Consider the following 9949-nt stretch of genomic DNA (forward strand, 5'->3'; position numbering starts at 1 on the left):
GCACTGGGAGTGCCCAAAGCCAGGAAGGGCCATTCCTGATGGAGTTTCGGGATGGAACTCAGCTGCTCACCTCAAACTGAGTGTTTATGAACTGCAGGAGGGTAGGTTAAAAGCTTTGGTGGAAGACAAAAAGGGCACAAAAGGAGGGTGGTTGGGGAGGAAGGAGAGGAATGGGATGGGGGAGGTGGTGCTGGCCCAGCCATGGGTGACAGGCCTGGGGCCACCACAGTGGACTCGGCCCTTGGACACCAGGGTGCCAGGGAATCCTTGAGCTCTGTTTAACTTAATAAAAATATACAATGTGAAAACATTTTCCTGCTTTTGAGGTCTCATTTGAGGCCACCCAGTGCCACCCTCCCCATGTCCCTGCCACCCACAAGCCTCGTGGGCATCTGCCCCATTGTTTCTCCAGCTCCCTTCTCCCCAGGTCCCTGTGGGTATCAGGGCACACAGTGGGGGCTCCTCCAGTGTCCCCACCACCACCTGTGCCCCCCCAGCTCTGCAGCTCTCCAGGCCTCCCCATCCAGACAGTTCTTCAAGGCTGGAATGAAAAGGCTGAAGTGTAAAAGAACACTGAAGGGAGCAGTGGAAGAACCGGATTTTCTTTTATTTGATTTTTTTTTTCTTTTCTGAAGGATGCTGTATTGAGCTGAACATGACAAATATGCCAGGAATGTTTGCCCTCAGGGCCTGGGAGAGCAGGGAAAGGCACTGCTGGCACCTTATCAGTGCAGCAGCCCTGGTGTTTGTGCAAAAACAAGTGCCAGGGGCAGGTCCTGGAGCAGCAGCTGCCCATGCCTGGAGCAGGATGCCAGCAGGAACCTGCTGTGACAAGGGGAGATGTCACCTTGGCACGATGGGGACCTGCCCTCAGCATGCACATGGGGCAGAAGAAGCAGGTCTGGCTCTGTTCCAAGGAACAAGGGACAGGACAAGAGGAAACAGCCTCATGATGCCGCAGGAGAGGCTGAGGTTGGATATTAGGGAACGTTTCGTGTAAAGAGCTGTCCAGTGGAGTCCCCATCCCTGGAGGGGGTGAAAAGCTGTGTGGATGTGGTACCTGGGGACATAGCTAGTCGTGGCCTTGGCAGTGCTGGGGGACAGTGGCACTGGATGATCTCAGAGGGCTTTTCCAGCCTCAGCAATTCCATGATTCTCGGAATGAGCCGCCGGCAGCTCCAGAGAGCCCCGGCCCAGCTCCAAGGAAGCCATGTGCAGCAGTCTGGGGCCGGGGCTAATTAACAGGCCTCATTAAAAATATATTGTGTTTGCTTTAAACAAGGTTTCCCCAAGCCAGAGGAAGCTGGTGAGGGACTGAGGAGAGATAGCGAGGGAGAGAGAGGCGGCAGGGAGGGGGAGGTGATGCCTGGGTGCATTTATTCCTTCCCTTCCTTCAATTTCTAACCCAAACCAAAGTGTCTCTGTGGCTGGAGGCGCCCTCTCGTCTCATAAAGTCCCACATAGGAAATTGTAAAGTACAGGAAAACAACCCAAACCCCCTGACCCCTTAACAAACTCCAGCCACAGCCGAAGTTGCAGGGTAAACAAAGCCAAGCCGCAGTTGCCAAACTCTCCTGGGTGCTGGGGCTGCGTTCCCGGTCCCAACGGAGCCTGGATGGCCCTATTGGAGTCTGGATGCCCCCACCCAAGGCTGGATGTCCCCACAGCCCTCACCCCAGTCCCCAGAACTGCCCCTCAACCTGAGGTTGCTGATTCTTTCAAGTCAGATGCTTCCTCTCCCCACCAAGGGGGATGATGATGCTTTGAGCCAGCAGTTGTCTTCCCTCTCCCGTTCAGAGCAGGACTGATGTCCCTTGGAGCCTCGGGGTTTGTCCCCCGAGTCTGTCTGACACCCACAGAGAGACACCAGCCCTGCTGCAACGCCATTAGCATCGGTGCCACCGAGGGAATGCTCCGTTTCCCTGGACACCGGTAATTCAGCCAGAACCTGCACAATTTTCTGTGCATAATAGTCCCAAATGTGCTCTCTGGCAGGCTCAGGAATCAGCAGCCCAGCGGAGGCAGCCCGGATTAATCAGGCTGGCCACGACTCGGAACAAACCTGCTGATGAAGCCTTGGCAGCAGCAGCGTGTGTGAGGGCTGTCCCTCCCCTCCTGCTCCCACACAGCGTGAGGGACTGGGAATCTTAATGGAGTGATTGACCACGTTCTTGCAGAGCCCTCTGCCACCAGCACCGTGCCTCCCGCTCCATGTGCCTGTGTCATCCGTGCCCCCCACACCAGCAGTGACAGGAGCTGGGCAGGCAGGTGATGTGGAGATGCTGCTGCAGAGGGCATGACGGGATCAGGGATCCCTTCAAATCATTGGGATTCCAATCACAGGACTCTGGACACTGCCTGGGACACTCCGCTGGTTAATTCAGCCACACACCCCACCTGGAGGTGCCTGTGGTCCTGCCTGGAGCATGGGACAGGAAAGCCTTGTGGGATGCTCACGGCAAGCCCACAGTTTCATTGTGATCCCAAACCCTGGCGTTTCTCCTGTCTCCTCCCAGCCTCCCATCCTCTCTGCCTCCCACGCACTCTCAGGCTGAGATTCCATTGTCCACAGGACACAGGTTGGGAGCTTTCCTGGGGTATCCCAACCCACTGACCCCAGGACATCCCCTTCTCTCTTCCCCCCAGCTGGCACCACCTCCTGTCCCTCTGAAGGGACAGCAAGAGGCATTTTTGGCAGATATTTGTCTGTTGGATGCTGAACTCAGGCCTGGCACTGGCAGTAGTCCGCAGCCATGATGTCTCCTGTGTTCCTGGGGATTCCTGGGGATCCTTGGGGTAACCAGCCAGGTCACAGGGACCATGCTGAGCTGGTGGGGTTTTGGCACTCTCCTGTGCCCCCTATGATAAGTGGGGGGTGGGCAAGAGGGACAGCCCTGCAGACTGGGAGGCCAGACACCTCCCCCCTCCTAAAGACAGAGCAGGATGTTTACATGATGGATTCTGGCTGGTGAAGAACACACAAAGCCTCGAAAAAATAAAATTAATAACAAAAAAAAAAAAAAAAAATCCCCTGTTGTTCCCTGCAACAGATGGAAAATAAACACAGCTGCTCTTCTGCCCTGAGCAGTGGCTGCACACCCCAGGCCTGCTGGTCCCCATGCCCAGGACACACTGCCCAGGCAGCCAAATGCCCATGGGAATGATCCTGCAGGAATCCTGAGCATTCAGGAGGGTGACAGCGTGGCCCTGATGCTGCATGAGGGGTGTGGGAACTGAGGTGGCACTGCCAACGAGAGGGATGTCCATGAGAAAAGGGATTGCACACCCTGAGGAGCCATCCCAAGGTGGTGCCAATCCTGCCAGTCCAACCTCTGCTCTCTCTGTGTCAGATGGGCTGGATAAACTGATTCCCTGGAAGGAGAATCCCCTGAGGGGATGTGAGTGAGGCAAGAGACCATCCCCCGTCCAGCTGGAGCAGCAGAGGAGCGGGGACACCACGGGTGTGTGGGGACAGGACAGGCTGTGAGGCCACGGCTGCCCCCATCCACGTGGAGCACGGGGTGAAGTGGAGGTTAAACATCAGGAAATATTTTCTGGCTCTAGATGGGATCTGAGAGGCAGAGCCAGCTCCCAGCTGGGAGCCCCCTCTGCGGGGACAGGAGTGGGGGCTGCAGGGACCCCCAGGGAGGGCTGTGTGTCTGTCACACTGCCACAGCTGGCATGCCCTGTATCCCTTCGTTCCTCCTGAATTTTAATGGCAGCAGCAGCTCCTGGCAGCCCCCCAGTGCACAGAGCCCCAACCCCATCTGTCCTGAAACTGGGGAAAAAGGGAACATTTCCCATATTTACTGCAGAACCACAATAGCTCCCACAGAGGCAGCTGCTCCCTGCAAAGTAACACTCCAGGTTCTGGGTTTAAATAAAGTACAAGAATATATAAATCCCATGGACAAGCAGAAGTACCAAACACCCCCCAGCCCAAAACCTCTCATTCTCCAGGTCCAGGAGGCCTGAGAGTCCTGAGTGAGGTTGGGCTGTGCTCCAGGCTGGGGGATGATCCAGAAAATCTTTTAGGAATGCAGTCAGGGATGCCCGGGGCTGCAGAGATGTTTCCAGGGATACAAAGATGCAGCCAGGGGTGTTGGGGACTGCAGGGATGCTTCTAGGGACTCCCAGGGATGCCAGAGGCTCTCTGGACTACAGGTCTGCTCGGGGCTGGAAGAGTGCTTAAGGCTGTCAGGGATATTCGGGATTGGCAGGGGACTCAGGACCGGCAGGGATGCTCCAGGCTGTGCGGATGCTCCGAGCTGGGGAATGCTCCGGGCTATGCTCCGAGCTGTGGGGATGATCCGGGATGTGGGATGCTCGGGGGTGACCATGGACAGGAATCTAGAGCGGGAGGTGCTGGCGAGCAGGGCAGGAGCTCCTCCCGGGCCGCTCGCGTGGAGCTCGGCTGTCCTCTAGTGCACGCCCGGCTCCATGACACGGAGCCGCGGGTTGGGAAGGGCAGAGAAGGGCTGGGAAAGGCAGGGAAAAGCAGGCGGGGAGCGCAGGGAGCAGCACCAAGCCCCACCTTCCACTCCCTTCCAACCTCGACATTTTTTGGGGCTCCTCTATTTATTCACCATCCCTTTGTCCCTCACTTCTTTTTTTCCCACGTTCCAATCCACCTTGGCCTTTCACCCCTTTTGGCCACAGCTTTGTATTAAGTCTCCAATTAATTTAATGATCTCCAGTTATTCCTTAGGGTCCTTCTGCTCATTTTCAGTCTCCCGTTTTTTTTTCAGCGGCCTCCCCTCTTCATCAGCGTCTCAGTCTCCGTTTCCCACTACATTTTTATCGTCCTCGCACCTCTCTATGGCCTCCCCCTCTTTTTCAGCCCCTCAGTTTTTCCTGGTCTCTTCTTGCCCTCAATCATCCCACACCTCTTTGGACTCCCACCCCATTTCGATACAGGGGAAGACACCACAGGCACACGGCGTGGGGAAAGGAGGCAAAGAACGAGGGAACAGGGTGAGGAAAGAGAGATGAAGTGCAGGTCCCTGAGCACTTGGGGAGCCTGAGCAGCCTCCCCACACACCTGCCCGTGGCTCTGTTAAGCTTGAGATGAGCTCGCCATCGAGGTGACCTCTGCCCTGTCCCCGCCGGGGCCGGGGACACAGGGGAGGCTCCCTGACTTCTGCCAGCGCTGCACAGAGGGACACCTGTCCTTACGCCACGGGGGTGGGTGGTAGCCCCTGTTCCCTCCAAGGGCTGGGTGCTTTGGGGGTCTTTTGAGGTTCTTTGGGGACCCGGGTGGCGCTGTCCCCGCGCTGTCCCCGCGCTGCAGTGGCGGTGGTGGCCGCGCGAGGGCAGCAGAGCGCCGGGAGCGACACCGAGAGGGACCGGGACCGGGACCGGGACCGAGGCACGGCAGGGATCGGGTACAGGGATCCGAAACACGGGCAGCGACAGCTTCCGTCAGACCAGACTGCTCCCACCGCCGTCTACCCCGGCCTCGGACACTTCCAAGGGTCCAGGGGCAGCCGCAGCTTCTCTGGACACCCTGCGCCAGGTCTCGCAGGATGCTCTGATGGAGCCAGGTGTTGGCTCCTCCCTCCTACTCGGGCAGACCTGGCATTGCTCACAAGGGCTTCTTCATCTTCAACCACAGAATAACAGGGGACTGAGGAGCCACCTGTGTCTGCGTGCGCTACCTTCGCCTCTGCTCTGAGTCATTAATCTCTCCTGGCCCAGCCCTGGCTGAGGAGCAGGTTTGAGGCTCATCACTCCAGGGCTCAATTGCTCCAGCAGGATGAGGCTCCCAGCAGTTGCTGGTGCAGACCCGGGTCTATCAGCCTGGCCTCGGGCTCTGTGCCCAATCAGATATCCAAGCACCAACCCCCCTCACCAGCCCCCTCTCCCAGCCCCACCATCTTCAAAGCCAGGGACCTGGCAGTGGTTCTGAAAGCCGGGCAGAGCCTCCATGCCATGGCTTGGCATGGAACTCAAAGGCTCAATTAGCAACATCTGCTCTTGTGGGCTGTAAAACCCTCTCGCTGCTCCCCTCCCTTGCTCCGAGCGCTCACAGCTGGGAGCAGCATGAGGCTGCAGCCAGCCCGGCCAGGGGAGCTGTGCCCCTGGCTCACAGCTGTCATAGCTTGCTGTGCCACCTCTGCTGCCGTGCCACCTCTGCCACCACTCTCCAGACCCCTTAGATCCATGGTCTGATGGCAGCTGAGGGTGAGGGACAAGGAGTGAGCTCTTCTCTCTGGTGACCAGGAAATGGCTGGAGCTGTGTCAGGATTTTAGGAAAAAGCTCTTCCCCTAGAGTGTGGTCAGGCACTGAACAGAGGGAAGGGTCTGGAGAACCAGGAGTAGCTGGGAAAGAGGCTCATCCTGGAGAAAAGGAGGCTTGGGGGGGACATTCTCCACAGCTCCCTGACAGGAGGGGGCAGCTGGAGGGGGGTCAGGCTCTGCTTCCAGGGAGCAGGGACAGGAGGAGGGGAAACAGCCTCAAGCTGTGCCAGGGGAGATTCAGATTGGACATCAGGAGGAATTTCTTCATGGAAACGGTGGTCAGGCATTTGAAGGAACTGCCCAGGGATGTGGCGGATTCCTCATCCCTGGATGTGTCTAAGGAAGGACTGGATGTGACGCTCAGTGCTCTGGTCTTGGTGACCAGATGGAGATCGGTCAAAGGTTGGACTTGATGACCTTGGAAGTCCTTTCCAACCTCAGTGATCCCATGATTCTATGAAAACCAGCCCCTGCCCTGGAGGCTGGCTGAGAGCCCCCGCCAGCACCCATTGTTTGGGAGCTGAAGCAATCAGAGCCCTTTCCCGAGGAGCCTGGCGGGCCAGGCTGTCCCGGGAGGGCCATATAGCAGCAGGGCTGGACACTGCTGTCATCATTCCACAGATGCCTCCAAACACAGCCAAGCGGCGCCACACGAGGCCACCAAGGTCAGGAGGGCATGGAGCCAGCTGGAAATGGGATTTATGAATGGGAGCGGGATGGGCAGTGCCGACAGGGTGAGACTTTGTGGTACCCCCTGGAAAGGGGGTCCCTGAGCCCTCACTTGGAGGCAGCCATCCCCTCACAGCCTGGTGCCAGGAGGGGACAAGGGACAGCACTGCCAGGGGACTACTGATATCTGGCACTAGGCACCAAGTGCTTCGCCGCCTTTCCCAGCATCATTCCAAGAATGTCCAGTATGTCCACTCTTTCTCCACATTTTGGCCATTAGATCTGATTATCCTTGATTTACTCACTGTCTAGGGAGCTCTCAGTGCCTCTCCCTCTGAAGCAACCTCAGCTGCATTCTGGCTGCAGCAAAACATCCCACACTGGGAACATCCCTTGGGAGAGTCCCCAAAACCCCCGTGCCCTCCTCAGCTGGGGGTGGCCCTTAACTCCTGTCTGGGAGCTGGGGGGGAGAGCAGGGCTTGCCGGGATTGTCACCTTGTGACAAACTAGGGTAAATCCAATCCCATAAAAACACACCAGGCCAAGCCTTGGCCTTGAGAAAACACCTTGTGCTGATGGTGACTTCCTCCTTAGTTATCCCCACCAAGGATCTGTCTCATGGAAATGAGACAGACGATCATGGAAACTCCAAATTCCCCAGGGAATCCTCCTGGAGGCAGAGCTGCCTCTCCCACCTGAGAACCAGGACTTCAGCCCCAGCCTGTCCATGTCTGCTTAGAGTAAGAAAAACATCTATAAACTGTATTTCCCTTGGAATACTAGCAGTAAAACATCCATACAATGCTGCCTTTAGTGCAGCAGCAGTAGAGGGAGAGAAGCCGGAGGAAGGCTGAGCAAAGCTGTTCTCTCCTGAAGGGTCATGTGTGAGCCGCTGGTTTTGCAGGGAGTGGGAGGAGCAGATAATGTTTTCCCAGGCAGAGGAAACTCCTGCGTGGAAATAGCGCTGTGCCCTGGAAACAGAGCCATCAGCAAACAGGGCTGGTGCAGCCTCATCTCAGCAGGTGATGCTGAGCTGGGCACAGGCTCTGTGGTGGAAGAACTGCTCCTGGTGGGAATAGGAGCAATCAGCTCCCAGTCGTGGCCCTGTGGGAGGGGAGCAGAAGTCAGGGATGGGCAGAGGGTTCCTGCCTGGTGGTTCTCTGGGACACCCTCTCCATGCCCTCCCTCCTGGTTTCATTCAGCCCCAGGGACACAAATGGACCAGGAGTTGGGGGACAGGAAGAAAGCTGAGTCCTCAGGCTGGGAAAAATGCTGAAAAAGGATAGGAATGAGTGGGGTTTTGTGGGGACAGACAGGAAATAAGAAAGTAAGGACAACAGGGTTCAGTCCCACAACTCATGGGGTGCACAAGGCTTGGAGGGGCTCTATTACTGTCTCAGCTCTTCCTAGACCTGGACAGGACTGGACAGGACAGGACAGGACAGGACTGGACAGTGCTTTCAGCACTCCCCCTGAGACATGGAGTGATGGGACAAGGGGGAATGGCTTTAAACTGAAGAGAAGGGAAGTTTAGATGGGGTATTGGGAAGAATTTCTTCCCTATGAGGCTGGTGAGGTGGTGAGGCCCTGACACAGGTTGCCCAGAGAAGCTGGTGCTGCCCTGGATCCCTGGAAGTGCCCAAGGCCGGGTTGGACAGGGCTTGGAGCACTCTGGGCTAGTGGAAGCTGTCCCTGGCCATGGCAGAGGGATGGACAAGGTGATGTTTAAAAGTCCCTTCCACCCCAAAGCATGGGTTTCTTCAAACATTGGTCTGATCCTGCATGCACAGAGCAGGCAGAGACAGTCCTGGGAAAGAAAGCCACCACAGGGGCCATGGGCATGCTGGAGAAGCAGGAAGAGATGGGGCAGAAAAGCCAGAGGGAAGCAGCCCTGAGGGAGTCACAGGTGTCTGTGCCATGGCTCAGAAGAGCTGAGCCTCCAGCCTGGGTTGCAGATCCTTACATCACTCCCGGTGATGTTCAACATTTGCTCGTTCCACCTGTAAAACCTCTCCTGGCTCCGCACCAGGTGTTTCCCTCCCTCAGTGCCTCAGCCAGGGCTGAGCTGTTGGAGCGTGAGCAGCTCACGCATGGTGGCCTTTGTGACTAATGGCATCAGCTGAGGTGACAGCCCCTCCATGAGAGCCCCTTTCCCATGGCACCTGCTGTCCTCACACGTTAGGGTGATAAAGAGGAGAAGGAAAAAGCCTCCGGTGTCTTTCCCTGTGCTTGCAGGATCCCACTCTCCTGAGGGAGCTTGGGTAACCAGCTCCAGCACCTCATCATGGTCTTGAAGGAACTGGTTCATTTTGGGACAGAGCTTGAGGAAAACCCCAGGAATAGGCACATCTGAACCAATTTCCACAGCCAGGGTAGCGCCTGAGGCTGAGGATGGCTTTGTGGATGGAGAAGCCTCCAAGCAGGCTCTGCCATCTCTTCCTGTACACTGGGGTTTCATGTCCCTAAAACTGTGGAATCATTTAAGTTAGAGTAGCTCTGAGGGACCATTGAGACCAACCATCACCCTCAGCGCCACCAATAATCCATATTTCCAAGTGTCACATTCACATGATTTTGACCACTTCCAGGGACAGTGACTTCACTGCTTCCCTTGGTGTCTGTTGCAATGCCTGACCCCCTTTTCAGTGAAGAAATTTTCCCTAATATCCCACCTAAACCTCCACCGATGCAACTTGTGGCTATTTCCTCTTGTCCTGTCCTTTGTTCCCTGGGAGCAGAGCCTGACCCCCCCGGCTGTCCCTTCCTGTCAAGGAGTTGTGCAGAGCCAGAAGATTCCCTGAACCTCCTTTTCTCCAGGCTGATACCCTTTCCTAGCTCCCTCAGCTGGTCTTTGCTTTCCATTCTCAGGGAGCTGATGGTCTCTCAGGGTTTAGCCATGCCAACAACCCCCTAACAGGGATTTAGGGACATGAATAAGGGATGTCCCTTAAAGCAGCTTTTGTTGTTTGGTGATATCCCTCTCCTAGTTCTCCGGAAAAGGAATCATGGGGGCTCTCTGTGGGTGTGTGAGCAGTGAGGG

This window comes from Cinclus cinclus, chromosome 15 (assembly GCF_963662255.1).
Source record: "Cinclus cinclus chromosome 15, bCinCin1.1, whole genome shotgun sequence".
Classification (NCBI taxonomy): domain Eukaryota; kingdom Metazoa; phylum Chordata; class Aves; order Passeriformes; family Cinclidae; genus Cinclus; species Cinclus cinclus.